The sequence below is a fragment of the Pseudophryne corroboree genome, chromosome 3, assembly GCF_028390025.1.
Source record: "Pseudophryne corroboree isolate aPseCor3 chromosome 3, aPseCor3.hap2, whole genome shotgun sequence".
Taxonomy (NCBI): Eukaryota; Metazoa; Chordata; class Amphibia; order Anura; family Myobatrachidae; genus Pseudophryne; species Pseudophryne corroboree.
The window spans coordinates 736,018,532-736,035,540 of record NC_086446.1 but is presented as its reverse complement, the minus strand read 5'-3'; the positions used below and the strand labels follow the sequence as shown (position 1 = coordinate 736,035,540).

Genomic DNA, 17,009 nt, shown 5'->3' with positions numbered 1-17,009 from the left:
TTCCCCATGGTCCTTTCAGGAACCCCAGCATCCACTTAGGACGATAGAGAAAAAATATGTATTCAAATAGGGCCATCCAGAGGCGTTTCTAGGGCCGGGCGAGCTGTCCAATTGCACGAGGTGCAGCAGCCACTTTCTGCAGCTTTATTACATGTGGACTGGCCGTCCACATGTAATACAATTGAAAATGTCCTTGCCAAAATGGCCGAAGCCTGAGAGGAGACATTCTAGAGTTCCTACTGGACTTCTAGTAACAGGGAAATGATGCAGGAGCTTACAATGATACACGGAAGTGCCAGTACCGTGGTGACATGCCGGTGGCAGGGAGAAAGAAGGGGGAAAAATGCTGGCACCAACCCCTGACAACAAGCCGGGAGGTGGGGTGAAGATGCAGGCACCAACCCCTGACTACGAGCAGTCAGTTTAAAAGTAAGTAGTTTCACTGTTTATGCCATAATGCAAAAGAGGCATTACTGTGTGGGGCATATTATGGTGTCAGGACCATAACTGTGTGCCATAATGTATAAGGGGCATTAAATGTGTGAGGCATATAGTGGTGTCAGTGGCATAACTGTGTGGGGCATAATATGGTGTTAGGGACATAACATGTAAGGGGCATTATTGTGTGGGGCATAATATAGTGTCAGGGCAAAACTGGGGTGTAAGGTAGTCTTTTCCTGCAAGGCCATGCCCCTTTTATTATGGCCACACCCCTTTATTTACACGCGCAATTGTTTTGTTTTATTTTTCCCCAAAAAAATGTCCTGGGTTAGGAGGCACATTTTTTACTGGAAGCCAAAGGGCCAGATGCATCATCGCTTGGAAAGTGATAAAATGGAGAGTGTAAAAGTACCAGCCAATCAGCTCCTAACTGGCATTTTTCAGCCTGTGACATGACAGTTAGTACCTGATTGTCTGGTGCTTTTTCTTTCTCCATTTTATCACTCTCCAAGCAATGATGCATCTAGCCCTTTGTTGTCTACAAATGGCCCTGGGGCCACCAGTGCCATTTCCTTGCATTGGTTATAAGACACTAAGGGGGAGATGTACTAAGCAGTGATAAAAGTGGAGAAGTGAGTCAGTGGAGAAGTTGCCCATGGCAACCAATCAACATTGATGTAACATTTATAATTTGCATACTATAAAAGTATACAGAGCAGCTGATTGGTTGCCATGGACCACTTCTCCACTGGCTCACCTCGCCACTTTTTTCTAGAGATGGGGAACTCGACTCTTTTTAGTGAGCGGCTCTGAACGGTTCAACTCACGGAAAAGAGACGGTTCTTTTGAACGGCTCACTGGTTCACAGGCAGGAAGTGGAACAGAGCCGGCGCAGTGAGCTGCGGTTCTTCACTGACTCAGTGAAGAACTGCCACTCACTGCGCCAGCTCAATAGTGAGCTACCCATCTCTACACAAAACCGTTCCCTTCCATACAATTTAACCACTTGCAGTGACTGTGAAATGTTTTACAGAAACATAAAAGTAACCGATAAAAGAACATTTCAGTCGTCTTCGCTTTCCAGTAATAAATAATTCACCTTGATTTCAGCAGCTTTCATCACGGGTGAATAAACGTGTTTTCACGAATAGCAGAACTAGACGCCACTGCACAGCGGTTAGGTTACAAGTTAACACCCTGCCGCCCAGTGTTTAATAAGTGTTACATGCGCTATTATACCGCACTTCCCTAATTACCTCCATACTAAGCGGAGTCAGTTCTTCTGTCTGTGTGATGAGAAGAACTGACTCACCCCGGGCAGGAAGTGGAAAGGCGGTTCTTCACTGACTCAGTGAAGAACCGCTGCTCACTGCGCTGGCTCTGTTCCACATCCTGCCTGGAGCGAGTCAGTTCGTCTCATCTGACAGTCTGTCAGTGAAGAACCGCCGCTCACTTTAAACAGCTCACGGCTCACTCGGCTCATTTAGTAGAGCCGGCTCAATAGTGAGATACCCATCTCTACTTTTTTCCACTGCTTAGTACATCTCCCGCTAAGGGGTCTATTAATTAAGCCTTGGATGGAGAAAAGTGGACAGAGATAAAGTACCAACCAATCAGCTCCTAACTGTCATTTTTCAAACACAGCTTTGTGACATGGCAGTTAGACGCTGATTGGCTGGTGCTTTATGTCCATCCAAGGCTTAGTAAATAGACCCCAGTGATTCCTATGGCTACGTGACTTTTCAAATAAGATATGGAGATATGTGAGTAGAACACAATACATGAACAAGCCCTAAAATGTATCAGTGTGCTTTCATCAACAAGTGGATCTGAGTAACACTGCTCAGTAGGGATGGCCATCGGTGTGTACGCCATCGATGGTGAAATTGTGAGTGGCCATCGATGGTTACTAACAATGCTATGGGAGACCATCGATGGTTTCACTCATCGATGGCCATCCCTGTTATGTCTGTGAATGACTCGCGGGCCAATCACAGACCGGGAACGGAGCTTCACAGGTGCTGGGGGCGGTGCTATTCTCCGTGTCCCAGCATCTTTTTTTTAATAACCTATTCGTTTAGGCTAAGCCATCGATGGAGAGAAACCATCTGGTTCTCTCCCATCGATGGCAAAACTATTCTACATTGGCAGTAAACCATCGATGATTAGGAATCTCGATGGTCGACGGCCATCCCTACTGCTCAGACACAGCAGTTCACATTCAGTTTAATACCGCGCTTATACAGTAGGTGTTGCTTTAACAATCAATCTTTTTCAAAAGTAGGCACTTACTGTATGAGGAAAGTGGAGGAAACTGTACAGTACAGACACTTAGCTATCCCTAGTACACTTTCAGTTCTTATCTTTGACAAATAAGCTAATTCCTTATATTGGGGAAGCCTGACTGACAGATATAAAATGAATAATAATTATGTATAATCCGATACAGTATTACCGCTGGAAAGGTTGGGTGCTTAGACTTGCCTGGAGAGTGTTCAGGCAAAAAATATCTTCTGCAAATTAAAATGTATTGACTGTGTGTTATTTAAAGGCAATTGCGGTAAATTTGCTTTAAATTTAAAGAACATAGGCCCTCATTCCGAGTTGTTCGCTCGTTCTTTTTCATCGCATCGCAGTGAAAATCCGCTTAGTACGCATGCGCAAAGTTCGCACTGCGACTGCGCCAAGTAACTTTACTATGAAGAAAGTATTTTTACTCACGGCTTTTTCTTCGCTCCGGCGATCGTAATGTGATTGACAGGAAATGGGTGTTACTGGGCGGAAACACGGCGTTTCAGGGGCGTGTGGCTGAAAACGCTACCGTTTCCGGAAAAAACGCAGGAGTGGCCGGAGAAACGGTGGGAGTGCCTGGGCGAACGCTGGGTGTGTTTGTGACGTCAACCAGGAACGACAAGCACTGAACTGATCGCACAGGCAGAGTAAGTCTGGAGCTACTCTGAAACTGCTAAGTAGTTAGTAATCGCAATATTGCGAATACATCGGTCGCAATTTTAAGAAGCTAAGATTCACTCCCAGTAGGCGGCGGCTTAGCGTGTGTAACTCTGCTAAATTCGCCTTGCGACCGATCAACTCGGAATGAGGGCCATAGGCCCTCATTCCGATTTGTTCGCTCGGTAATTTTCTTCGCATCGCAGCGATTTTCCGCTAATTGCGCATGCGCAATGTTCGCACTGCGACTGCGCCAAGTAAATTTGCTAAGAAGTTTGGTATTTTACTCACGGCATTACGAGGCTTTTTCTTCGTTCTAGTGATCGTAGTGTGATTGACAGGAAGTGGGTGTTTCTGGGCGGAAACTGCCCGTTTTATGGGAGTGTGTGAAAAAACGCTGCCGTTTCTGGGAAAAACGCGGGAGTGGCTGGAGAAACGGGGGAGTGTCTGGGCGAACGCTGGGTGTGTTTGTGACGTCAAACCAGGAACGACAAGCACTGAACTGATCGCACTGGAAGAGTAAGTCTCGAGCTACTCAGAAACTGTACAGAAAAATCTTTTTGCAATATTGCGAATACTTCGTTCGCAATTCTGCTAAGCTAAGATTCACTCCCAGAGGGCGGCGGCTTAGCGTGTGCGCTGCTGCGAAAAGCGGCTAGCGAGCGAACAACTCGGAATGAGGGCCATAATTAAGTCTGAATAAACAAAAGCCTGCAGTTACATCTGTATTCAGCTCACCACGGCTATTATGAGCAAGTTAAATAGCCCATTTAACATTAAAGATACAGGTTGAGTATCCCATATCCAAATATTCCGAAATACGTAATATTCCGAAATACGGACTTTTTTGACTGAGAGTGAGATAGTGAAACCTTTGTTTTTTGATGGCTCAATGTACACAAACTTTGTTTAATACACAAAGTTATGAATAATGGAGGTCATTCCGAGTCGTTCGCTCGGAAAATTTCTTCGCATCGCAGCGTTTTTCCGCTTAGTGCGCATGCGCAATGTCCGCACTGCGACTGCGCCAAGTAAATTTGCTATGAAGTTTGGATTTTTACTCACGGCTTTTTCTTCGCTCAGGCGATCGTAGTGTGATTGACAGGAAATGGGTGTTACTGGGCGAAAACAGGCCGTTTTATGGGCGTGTGGGAAAAAACGCTACCGTTTCCGGAAAAAACGCGGGAGTGGCTGGAGAAACGGAGCAGTGTCTGGGCGAACGCTGGGTGTGTTTGTGACGTCAAACCAGGAACGATAAGCACTGAACTGATCGCAGATGCCGAGTAAGTCTGAAGCTACTCTGAAACTGCTACGAGATGTGTAATCGCAATATTGCGAATCTTTCGTTCGCAATTTTATGAAGCTAAGATTCACTCCCAGTAGGCGGCGGCTTAGCGTGTGCAATACTGCTAAAATCGCCTTGCGAGCGAACAACTCGGAATGAGGGCCAATATTGTATTAAATGACCTCCAGGCTGTGTGTATAAGGTGTATATGAAACATAAATGAATTGTGTGAATATAGACACACTTTGTTTAATGCACAAAGTTCTAAAAAATATTGGCTAAAATGACCTTCAGGCTGTGTGTATAAGGTATATATGAAACATAAATGCATTCTGTGCTTAGATTTAGGTCCCATCACCATGATATCTCATTATGGTATGCAATTATTCCAAAATACGGAAAAATCCCATATCCAAAATACCTCTGGTCCCAAGCATTTTGGATAAGGGATACTCAACCTGTATCAGCAATAAGGTTACCTGCTGTTGCAGTGTACTTTTATTCTCTGAACGTTATGTTTTTGCTGGGTACAAGTCATTGCTAACCAATGGGTCTGGGACTCCAGGTAGACAACAAAAAGGTCGACACACCTTAGGTCGACGCCAATTGGTCGACACACCTTAGGTCGACATGGACAAAAGGTCGACGTGGACAAAAGGTCGACAGGAACAAGGTCGACATGGAAAAGGTCGACATGCGTTTTTTATGTTTTTTTGGTGTCGTTTTCTTCGTAGAGTGAACGGGAACCCCAATTAGTGCACCGCGTCCCCTCGCATGGCTTGCTTCGCTCGCCATGCTTCGGGCATGGTGCCTTCGCTCCGCTTCGCTCGGCACAGATTACCGTTCCAATCGTAGTCCACGTGGATCGTTAAGTATGAAAAGGTTCGAAAAAAGAAAAAAAATTGTGAAAAACTCATGTCGACCTTTTCCATGTCGACCTTGTTCCTGTCGACCTTTTGTCCATGTTGACATTTTGTCCATGTCGACCTAAGGTGTGTCGAACAATTGGCGTCGACCTAAGGTGTGTCGACCTTTTTGTTGTCGACCTGTAGTCCGGATACTCTAACCAATATAGGGGTCTATACATAAAGAAAATGAAAAACTAATTGTTACGCATCGGTTCGATGCGATGTATAGCTGGGATAAGTAGCAATTCACGTATACTCACTTCTCCGACGGTGGTCCCTTCCTGCGATGTCCGGAGTCAGCCGGCATATCCCACTGTGCATGCGCCGCCTGTTGACCTCGCGACAGACCTCAGTGGCTGCTGGGAAGTCAGGGGGCAGAGCCAGCGCCAGGTGCGGACAGAGAGCAGGGAAGCATTTAGCTTCCCTGCAGTTACCACACCGCAGTTCAGGTTATGCCATCCTGAAATGGCAAACCTGAACTCCACGGAGAAGCGGAAAGTTCATGAATCACACTCACCATACTAAAGTATAGTTATGCGATTCAGGCACGGAGCAGGGGTGCCGCCGGAGAAGTCAATGACTTCTCCACGGTAACCCGCTCTGTGAATTGTGGTAAGCAGAGTAAAGCCCAGTTTAACGCAAAACAAGGCTTTTCTCTGCTCTATGAATAGAACCCATAGTCATATCTCAGATGTAGACACAACACACACGATTAATGAAATTCCATTTTCTATTATATCAAAACATATCTAAAACTTTAACATATACAGTCTGTACAGTATTTATATGCATTTGTATGTCCCAACTGTCCAATTTGCAGACCTCAAAAGGGGACACATTTACTTTACACTGCAGATAGCATTTCCCTGAAAACTTGGTGATTGTGGCAGGGGTTGGGTGATTTTTGCAATTATTAACCATTTCTGCTGGTTTTGGTCCTAATTCATTGTCTACTTTTGTTTTAGTTTTTGGATTTTTCCCAAAAATTTATAAAAAAAACTAAAATCACATAATGTGTGCCTATTTTGTTCCTATAGTATTATTACCATCAGTAACATGGATATTCACTCATTTCCAGTCAATTTTGACCACCTGCCAGTTCATGATATTGTTTTCATCTGCTTTAGGCTAAAGGCTGCAGTGTGCTGGCTGGTTACTAAGTGACAGAGCAGCGGCACAAACACACAGCAGTTTATAGCACATTTAAGAAACACTGCCACACATCAGTGGCAGAAATGAAAAGTGGTGCAGGACGGAATTGTCCTTGGTCTCTCCCACCCACCCTCATGTTGGATATTAAAAAGGAGATGCACAGTTTAACAAACCAAGCACTTCAGCGCCAGGGACTGAAACTTTTGTGAATGAAGTGTTTGGTTTGTTTGGGCCCCCCACAAGCTACCAATGGACTTAAGGCAACTACTGCAGTGGCAAGATGTCATCTTCACTACCATCCTCAGCCTCACCCTCGTTAGTGTGTACATCACCTACACACAAAATCAATTCATCCCCGCTGGAATCCATCATTACAGAAGTCTCTGTACAGTACTTTAACGTAATTACCAGTAAAGGTCTTCCTTGTGGAAGTTTCAGTTAATTTTGGTGAATATTATTTTTTCCACATTCAGAAAGTAGCCTCATAAACCGATTGCTGATAAGGTTCCTGGCTGTGTTAAAAACTCTTTCTGGGTACACACTGGAGGGTGGGCAGCTCAGGTAATGCAAAGCCATTTTGTACAAGGACCTTTAAATTGCCTTTTTTCTTTCTGGTAGTTAAAGGGACTCTGTAACATGTCTGTTTGTATGGTGTCATGAAAATAATCCTCCACCATTCTTTGGATGGAGTTACGGTAGAGTTGTCACTAAGTTTTAGACCTGACCAGGAGGTATATTTACTAAGATTCATGTTTGTGCCGAAGTGGTGGGAGTTTGAACTCAAATTTTATCGGTCGTATTTTTCTGCAACTTTTTTAAATCATTTTCGGGAATATACTAAGCTGTCGAGTTTTAGTTTTTCATGTTTTTCGATGTCGATGTTATTCATATTTTTTTCCGTCAATTTGCGGCCGGATTAGTGTTTTCCTGCCGAAGATTAGTTTTCTTTTTCACGGATTCGTAGTTTTCATTCGCAGCAGTGTTTTAGTATTTTGCGGCCGCGTTTCCACTTGTACTTTCGTTTTTGTCACTCGAACGTGATTGGTTGTGTTTCAGATGTAGGAGTGTCTGTGCAGCACCATATAAATACACCCCAAGCCGTTCTGAGTGCTGTATTGTGTTTGAAAGTAGTCCTGTCATTCTTGTTGTGTAGTTTGTTTGGAGTTTGTCTTATTTTTTGTCCTTTTCAATTTTTTTTATTCTATTGTCAGTGTTTGTGTGTGTGTGTGTAAGTGTGTGTGTGTGGTGTGTAGTGGTAGTGGAAGAGTGTGTTATTTGTGTTTTTTTCCTCAGTGTTAATTGTTGTTTGTCTTTAGTATGTCAGACTCAGAGGTGGGTGAGGTGGAGGAGGTCAGTGAGGTGGAGGGGTTGAGTGAGGTGGAGGGGGTGAGTGAGTGGGAGGAGGTGAGTGAGGTGGAGGGGGTAAGTGAGATGGAGGAGGTGAGTGAGGTGGAGGGGGTGAGTGAGGTGGAGGGGGTGAGTGAGAGGGAGGAGGTGAGTGAGGTGGAGGAGGTTAGTAATAGGGATGAGGTTATTGAGGTGGAGGCAGTGCCGTAACTACGTGTATGCCAGGTGTGTAAAAAGGGGGATGCTGTCTGCCATAATGTGTAAAAAGGGGACGCTGTCTGCCATAATGTGTAAAAAAGGGGACGCTGTCTGCCTTAATGTGTAAAAAAGGGGGACGCTGTCTGACGTAATGTGTAAAGAGGGGGACTATCTGCCGTAATGTGTAAAAAGGGGGACTGCCTGCCGTAATGTGTAAAAAGGGGGACTATCTGCCGTAATGTGTAAAAAGGGGGACTATCTGCTGTAATGTGTAAAAAGGGGATGCTGTCTGCCGTAATGTGTAAAAAGGGGGATGCAGTCTGCCGTAATGTGTAAATAGTGGACGCTGTCTGCCGTAATGTGTAAAAAGGGGACGCTGTCTGCTGTAATGTGTAAAAGGGGGACTGGCTGCCATAATGTGTAAAAGGGGATGCTGTCTGCCGTAATGTTTAAAAAGGGGGACGCTGTCTGCCGTAATGTGTAAAAAGGGGAATCTGTCCGCTGTAATGTGTAAGAGGGGCTGTACCTGGTGTAGTGGTGCTACTGATACAATTTATTTAGGAAGGATAGAATGGGAAGAATCGGAGGAGGGGTAGCAATGTATGTGAAAAAAAGCATAAATGCTACTTTAATACAAAATATTGAAGACAAAACTGAGGCCCTTTGGGTCACCATAGAAACCAGGGAGAAGAATATTATTCACATTGGGGTGATCTATAGACCACCAGGCCAGGGTCAGGATTTGGACAGGAACCTATTGTTGAACATCACTAAAATGGCTTTAAAGGGAGAAGTCATAATCATGGGAGACTTTAATTTACCTGATGTAAATTGGGAGGGGTCTTTTGCAAGTTCAGATACAAGTGGCAAATTTCAAAATTCCTTACAGGGAGCATCTCTCAAGCAATTGGTGAGGGAGCCCACATGCAAAGACTCAATATTAGATTTAATTCTCACAAATGGTGACAGGATATCAGACATATATGTTGGTGAGCACCTGGGATCCAGTGATCATCAAGCAGTATGGTTTAGTATAAAGACAGGATCCAACTCCTGTCACACAAAAACAAAGGTGTTGGATTTTAGAAATGCTGACTTTGCAAAAATGGGGAGATGTTTAAGTGATTCATTGGCGGACTGGAGGGACTTGGAAGGAGTGCAGGAGAGGTGGAAAAAACTGAAAAGTGCAATGCTAAGTGCAACAGACCTTTGTATCAAAATGGTTAGGAAAAGCACCAGGAAAAGGAAGCCAGTGTGGTTCACAAAAGAAGTATCAACTAGTGTGAAAGCAAAAAAGATGGCTTTTAGGAAATACAAACAGACTCAAAATAATAACGGCAAAAAGGTTTATCTTGACAGATGGCAGGATGCTAAGAAAGTGATCAGACGTGTAAAGGCAGAAGCTGAGGAGAAAATGGCCCAGTCACTAGATAAAGGGGGCAAAACTTTTTGTAAGTATATAAATGAAAGGAGAAAATAAAAAGGAGGAATAATAAGACTTAAGACAGAGAGTGAGAATTTGGTGGAGGGAGACAAGGCAATAGCAGATCACCTAAATCATTATTTCTGCTCAGTATTTACTACAGAAGGAGAAGGGAAAGGGCTACAGTTTAGCTGCAAGGACATTCATAAAAATAAGGTAGATGAAACTACATTTACAGAAGAGAAGGTCCCAGCAGAACTTTCATAACTAAAAGTGGAAAAATCAATGGGGCCAGATGGGATACACCCAAAGATACTAAAAGAGCTAAAAGATGTGCTGATGGCACCATTAACTGAATTATTTAACCAGTCACTAAATACAGGTGCCATTCCAGAGGACTGGAAAAGAGCGAATGTTGTTCCACTGTACAAAAGTGGAAGCAAGGAAGAAGCAAGTAACTACAGACCAGTAAGCCTTACATCAGTAGTAGGGAAAGTAATGGAAAAACTATTAAAAGAAAGAGTTGTGGAATATCCTAAATCAAACAACTTACAAGATCCGAAACAGCATGGATTTACTGGTGGGAGATCATGCCAAACAAATCTTATTGACTTTTTTGACTCTGTAATGAAAATAATAGATCAAGGGGGAGCTGTAGATGTAGCATATCTAGACTTTAGTAAGGCATTTGACACTGTCCCACATCGCAGACTGCTAAATAAACTTGAAAGTGTGGGGGTGGATTATAAAACAGTTAAATGGATAAGAAACTGGTTGCAGAATAGGAAACAGACAGTTGTAGTAAATGGAGTGCAATCTTTGGAAAGAAATGATACCAGTGGAGTACCCCAGGGATCTGTACTTGGACCAGTTCTCTTTAATATCTTTGTTGGTGATATTGCAAATGGTATTAAAGGGAAAGTATGCCTTTTTGCAGATGATACAAAGATTTGCAACAGGGTAGACACACCGGGAGGGGTAAAACAAATGATTGATGACCTAGCTAGGCTTGTGAAATGGTCAAGAACATGGCAACTACAGTTTAATGGTAAAAAATGCAAAATCATGCACTTGGGTCTCAAAAATCCAAAGGCTAAATATAGTATCAAGGGTACTATAATGGAAACTACTGAAGAGGAAAGGGATTTAGGAGTCACTATTTCAAGTGACTTAAAGGCAGAAAGCAATGCAACAAAGCAATGAGAAAGGCAAGTCAGATGCTTGGTTGTATAGGGAGAGGAATCAGTAGCAGGAAAAACAAGTAATAATGCCACTGTATAGGTCATTGGTACGGCCTCATCTTGAATACTGTGTCCAGTTCTGGAGACCATAACTCCAGAAGGATATAAATACATTAGAGAGTGTACAAAGGAGGGCAACTAAAATGGTGCATTGCCTACATCACAAAACTTACCTGGAAAGGCTAAAAGATCTTAACATGTATAGTTTGGAGGAGAGAAGGGAAAGGGGGGACATGATAGAAACTTTCAAATATATAAACCAAGGGTTTTAACAAAGTTCAGGAGGGAAACATTCTTCAAAGGAAGAGGAGCATTAGAACTCGAGGACATACACTAAAACTGGAGAGAGGCAGGTTTAGGGCAAATGTAAGGAAAATTTACTTCACAGAAAGGGTAGTGGACAAGTGGAATAGCCTCCCATCAGAGGAGGTAGAGGCTATGACTGTAGAGCAATTTAAACATGCTTGGGATAGGCATATGAATATCCTTACAAAGAATTAAGGTTCAAAAAGGGTTGAGATCACCTAAAGGATAAAAAAAGGGGCAGACTAGATGGGCCAAGTGGTTCTTATCTGCCGTCCAATTCTATGTTTCTATATTTCTATGTTACTGTGCGGCGTAATTTGAATAATGGAGACTACTATAATATGTAATGTGAATTGGTATTATTTTGTTGCCACACCCCTTCCCCATGAAGCCACGCCCCTATATTTTTTGCGTGCACACACGGCGCGCACTGCCCTTTTTTTACATAGAGGGGGGCGCCGATGCCCTATCTTGCACACAGCGCTAAAATGTCTATTTACGGCACTGGGTGGAGGAGGTGGGTGAGGTTGCTGCTACAGCCTCTAGTGACAGTGATGCAGCTCCGCAGCACGTACCACTACTAAGGCCGCAATGTTAAATTTAGTTTTGCAGAGAATGTGGCTTTGATGCGTGAGCTGATAAAATATAATCGTTAGCTGTTTGGCCGTGAGTCAGCAAAGGTCACATCACGCAAGAAGAGTGTCTTGTGGGGCAAAGTGGTTGCGGCTGTCAACAGCGAGGGTGTGGTCAAGCGAACAGAGAACACGTGCTGCAAACGCTTTTATGATATAAAGCAGCATGTGAAGGCGAAAATGGCCAAGGAGCGAAGTCTGCTCGACAGACAGGTGTGGGACATCCCTTTATTGCCAAATATCTCGAGTATGAGGAGCCCATGAGGATCCTAATTCCTCCTGAAGTTGTCGGGGCTACTTATGTCCGGGATTCGGATTGGTCCAGGCAGGATGGTGAGGTTTTTTTTAAAATATATTTTGCCAATTCTAAGTGCGTTTGTAACTTTTAAAAACATAACATCTATTTACTGTATTTGTTTGTGTAAGTTACTTTATGCATTTCTGTTTATTAGTTGTGGTTTTATTTTTTCACACAGATTGGAGTGTGCATATTTAATTTGTGTCTTGAAAATCATAATCACATTATTGCATTTGCTTGTTTATGTTGATTGGCTATGTATTCATACTGTATACTTTTTTGTGTGGCTCATGAGGCAGAGCCACTTACTCTTTGCATTGTAAATTTGTCTGCAAATGTAAAATGTATGTCTTGCATTAAAAATTAGCTTACAGTGTGTGTGTTTTTTGCGGATTGAGTGTGTTTTTGTTTTTTTTCTGTTGTTTTTCGTTATTTGGTGGTGATGTTCACTTTGTTTGCCATGTGACAAAAGTACTCTTTTTGTTTTTTTTTGTTTGAGGACAATGTGTTCTGCATTTAGTGCTACATTTTTAAAAAACATATTTTTACATTTTATGGGGGGATGGTGTAATAGTGTTTGTGGACCTGAACACATCATACTGTTTTGTTTCCACCTACCAGAGCCGGCCATAGGCATAGGCAAACTAGGCATTTGCCTAGGGCATTTGATATGCCTAGGGGCATCATCAGCTTCTGTTGATTAAAATGATATGCGGCATGCCTATATTCTGTATGTAGCATTTCATATGCAGATGCAGCCACAGTCTCACACAGTATATAGGCATGCTGCATATCATTTTAATCAGCAGAAGCTGCTTGTGCATCCTAGCCACATAGCAATGCAAATAAGATGCATTTTCATTAAAAAAATGTGCCCAACGTTAGCATTGATGCAAGTATATGTATCCAAGCAGAGGCAGAGGTCACAGTGTTAGTGGAAGTGTGAGTGCTGTGTGCATGTGAGTGGGTTGGTTGTGCAGTAGTGTTCAGAATATGTGTAAGGAGCATTATGTGTGTCATGTAAAAATGCATTAATAATGTGCAACATATGTGTAAAGGGCCATTATGTGTGTCATTATGTGTATAAGGGCATTAATAATGTGCGGCATATGTGTAAGGGATATTATGTGTAAAAGGGCATTAATAAAGGTTGTCATAATGTGTAAGGTGCATTATGTTTATAAGGACATTAATGTGTCTCATATGAGTAAGGGCCATTACTGTGTGGAATTGTGTATAAATGCATTACTAATGTGTGGCATTATGTGTATAAGGTGCTCTACTATGTGGCGTTGCATATAGAAAGGGCACTGCTGTGTCATCTAATGTGAATAAAGAGCAATAAGGTGTGGTGTAATGTGAATAAGGAGCAATTCAGTGTGATGTAATGTGAATAAGGGGCTCTACTGTGAGGAGTAAAGTTTATAAGGTAAAGTGATACTACTGTGGGATGTAATATGAATTATGGACACTATCGCAAGATAAAATGTGAATAAAGTTGCAGTACTGTGTGCCGTAATTGGATTTGGGATTACTATTGTGTGGCCATGCCCCTTCCCAGCAAGAAGATGCCCCTTTTTGGGCTGTGCATCAAATGTGCGAACTGTTCCTATTTAAAATATAGGGGGTACAAGGACTGCTATGGGTGAGAGCTGATGGTTCCTTTGAAAGAGGTGCAAGGTCAGAGGCAGAACCAGCGGTGGTGCTAAGGGGCACCAGCCAAAATCTTGCCTAGGGCATCATATTGGTTAGGGCCGGCTCTGCCGCCTACATTAATTCTTTGACATTCCACATTCTTTAAAAACATAATTGTCATTTGTAGTGTTGTGTGTTAATGTATGTGTTTTTTGTGTGATACTATTAGTGCTTAAAGTTAAACATTAGACTTGTTGGAAATGTGAACTAAGCACATGGCCCAATTATGTTTTTTTTTGTTTTGTTTGGTTCCTGGACAAAGTACACACAGTATACACTTTAACAAATGTTGCTGCGTTTTTTTTTTCTAAAATGTGTATTTACTTAAGCAATAAACAAAAGATAATGATGTTCATATTTTGTTTACACAGCATTATAAAAAAAACACGCTTGTCATATCCTCACAGTGTCCAAAAAAACAACAACAGGGCGGCCTGCCACCACTCAGGCACAAGATGATGATAATGATGATGGTGAAGCAGGTAAAGTTACAATGTATATGGACATATTATGAGTGCAAATTATTTGGCACAACATTAATGTTTTTTTTTGTGTATAGGACCATCCACACAACAACGGCTCATTCCCAGAAGGAGGCGTCCAGAGGATTCTGCCAGGCAAAGACACATGGCCCACAGGAGACACAGGCCGGATGTGCACACCAGACAACACGAGTCACCACTTCAACAACTCATATCAAATGTGTCCTCAAGGCCACCATTCCAACTATTGGAGAGTCCGCCAACATGGGAAGCACAATCCCCTCAGCTGCCTGGTGACTAGAAAAAAACAAACATTAGTACACATACTTACACAGGGCACTTTTTAAAAATGTATCCTGGTTGGAGACCACACAATAACCTACGTACGGCTGAACCCCAACAACAAAATGCCTAACAAATGTTATGGAGTTACAGCTCAATACTAAATATATGTGTGTCCACTTCAGCCATAGAGTAGCTTATTAAGATGAAGATGCTGCAACAAAAGTAGAAGTGCAAGCTTTCACAAGGATTAGATCATAAAAAAATGGTGTGTGGTGATGTAGTTAGATGTAGTGTGGAGATCCTGCATACCCATCATACATTTTGTGTAACCAATCCTAGTTTTACACACGTTTACTTTAAACAAGCCATACACAGTGTTTGCACAGTATGTTATGTATTTGTGACACGGATTAGGATTAATATTACATTCTAAAACAACATATCTAATATAGTCGAGAGGCATGTCCTTAATGTAACTGGAGTATTGATGTTGTTGGCAACAACACCATTTGGAACCATCTTTATCATGTCTTGGCACAAAAAAACAACAGATCATATTAAAACAATATATGTCTAGATAAACTAAAATGTTGTTCCATTACAGCCCATACAGATGACAACAACATTCCCCCGGACTCCCAGCATAACACACAAATGGAGGAAAGCTTTGTGTTACATCTCCAGCCAATCGACCAAACAATACCTACAATACCACCTGTGAGTACACCTCCAACAGAAATAACACCTGCACCATAAATCAGTCCACCATCACCACAAGTGACAACACAGGACCAGGTTTTTTGGAATACTTGGTCAACCCAGCAGGCAAATAACCTGGATTGTCTGCGTAGTCAGACGCAATTTCTAGCTAGTCTGCCAGATCATCTTCCCCGAATTAGTCAAAATAGTAGTCGGCTAAATGTGCAAGTCACTCAAATCGCCAACACAATGGAATTAATGCGTGCAGACAACACACATATGATGAACACATTCCAGAGAGTAATGGATGAACAACACAGACAGCACCAAAACTACCTCAACATTTTGGAAACCAACCAAATGTTAATAGAAAGCATCTGCCACATTATGGAGAGTCACACTGCAGCTACCAGAGAACTCAATGCTACTCTGAGTAACCTGAGCCAAAACCTCAGTTCCCAACAAGCATTACAACCAAGCACCAGCTCAGGAACCACAACTCCTATCATTTCCCCAGTTACCTTCCCACCAATGCGATCCAGCCTTACACGGACACACATCACTGGGAAAGGCATATCAGCCTCCAAAGTGGCACCCAAAAAATAGCCTTCAGGTGTTGTTGTTCATTGTGTTTAGGATGAAAAAACTGTGTCAGTTTAAGTGTATGAAGGACACTGAAAATGTAAATTTGACATCATTAATGTCTCACATAATTTGATTTTTTTGTAAGTCATAATCACTCTCAGTATTACATGACCATTATTACACTTCTTTCCAATAATAATCAGAATTATTATTCCTTTGTCAGTATCCATATTCTTGACAATAACAATCAGAATCATTATTCCTTGGTCAGTAACCATATTCTTTACAATAACAATCAGAATCATTATTCCTTGGTCAGTATCCATATTCTTTACAATAACAATCAGAATCATTATTCCTTGGTCAGTATCCATATTCTTTACAATTACAATCAGAATCATTATTCCTTGGTCAGTATCCATATTCTTGAAATTTACAATCAGAATCAGTAAGACCTGAGCAATATGTCATTTAATTGGTTAAAAAAACAATCACATTGTTAGCAAGACAGGTATTTGCATTATGACAATGTCATGGCTCATACTGTAAAATGTGCCTTTATTGCTATTTTATACAATGGTATTTTGTAGAGGTGTGATTACGCCATGTTTTTTTTCACAATTACAATGCCATGTATTCACATTATGAAGATGTTAATTGTAACCATTGTTTTTTTACTAAAACATCACGCAGTGTCATAGAAAAAAAAAAAATAATGTCTTAGTTAATGGCTTGTATTTGTACTCTGTGGTTTGGCCACACAATCATGCGGCCTTAAACAAGGAAAGCAGCCCAATAAAATTTTGTGCAACAAAACACATGCTTGTCTACCTGAAAAACCCATGAGTACCACACATAATATTACATTCACACATATACAACAAATATATTACACATGCATCAATTGTATGTCAGTAATGCATTGTTCATATATATATATATATATATATATATATATATATATATATATATTGAGATAGTTATATATATATATTTGGTAAACCCAAACAAAAATACATAACCGAGTTAGACACATATACTTACCACAAAAATGATGCTGGATTAGTTCTTGCCTTACCTGCC

At 41.8% G+C, this 17,009-nt stretch overlaps 1 long non-coding RNA gene across 1 annotated transcript; it reads left to right on the top strand.

Annotated features, from left to right (window-relative positions):
• The first annotated feature begins 293 nt into the window (after nt 1-293).
• Nucleotides 294-16,715, top strand: LOC135058216 (uncharacterized). The gene is made up of 3 exons (XR_010244684.1): nt 294-429; nt 14,247-14,357; nt 14,435-16,715. It is a non-coding gene; the product is annotated as an uncharacterized LOC135058216 (long non-coding RNA).
• The last annotated feature ends 294 nt before the right edge of the window (nt 16,716-17,009 follow it).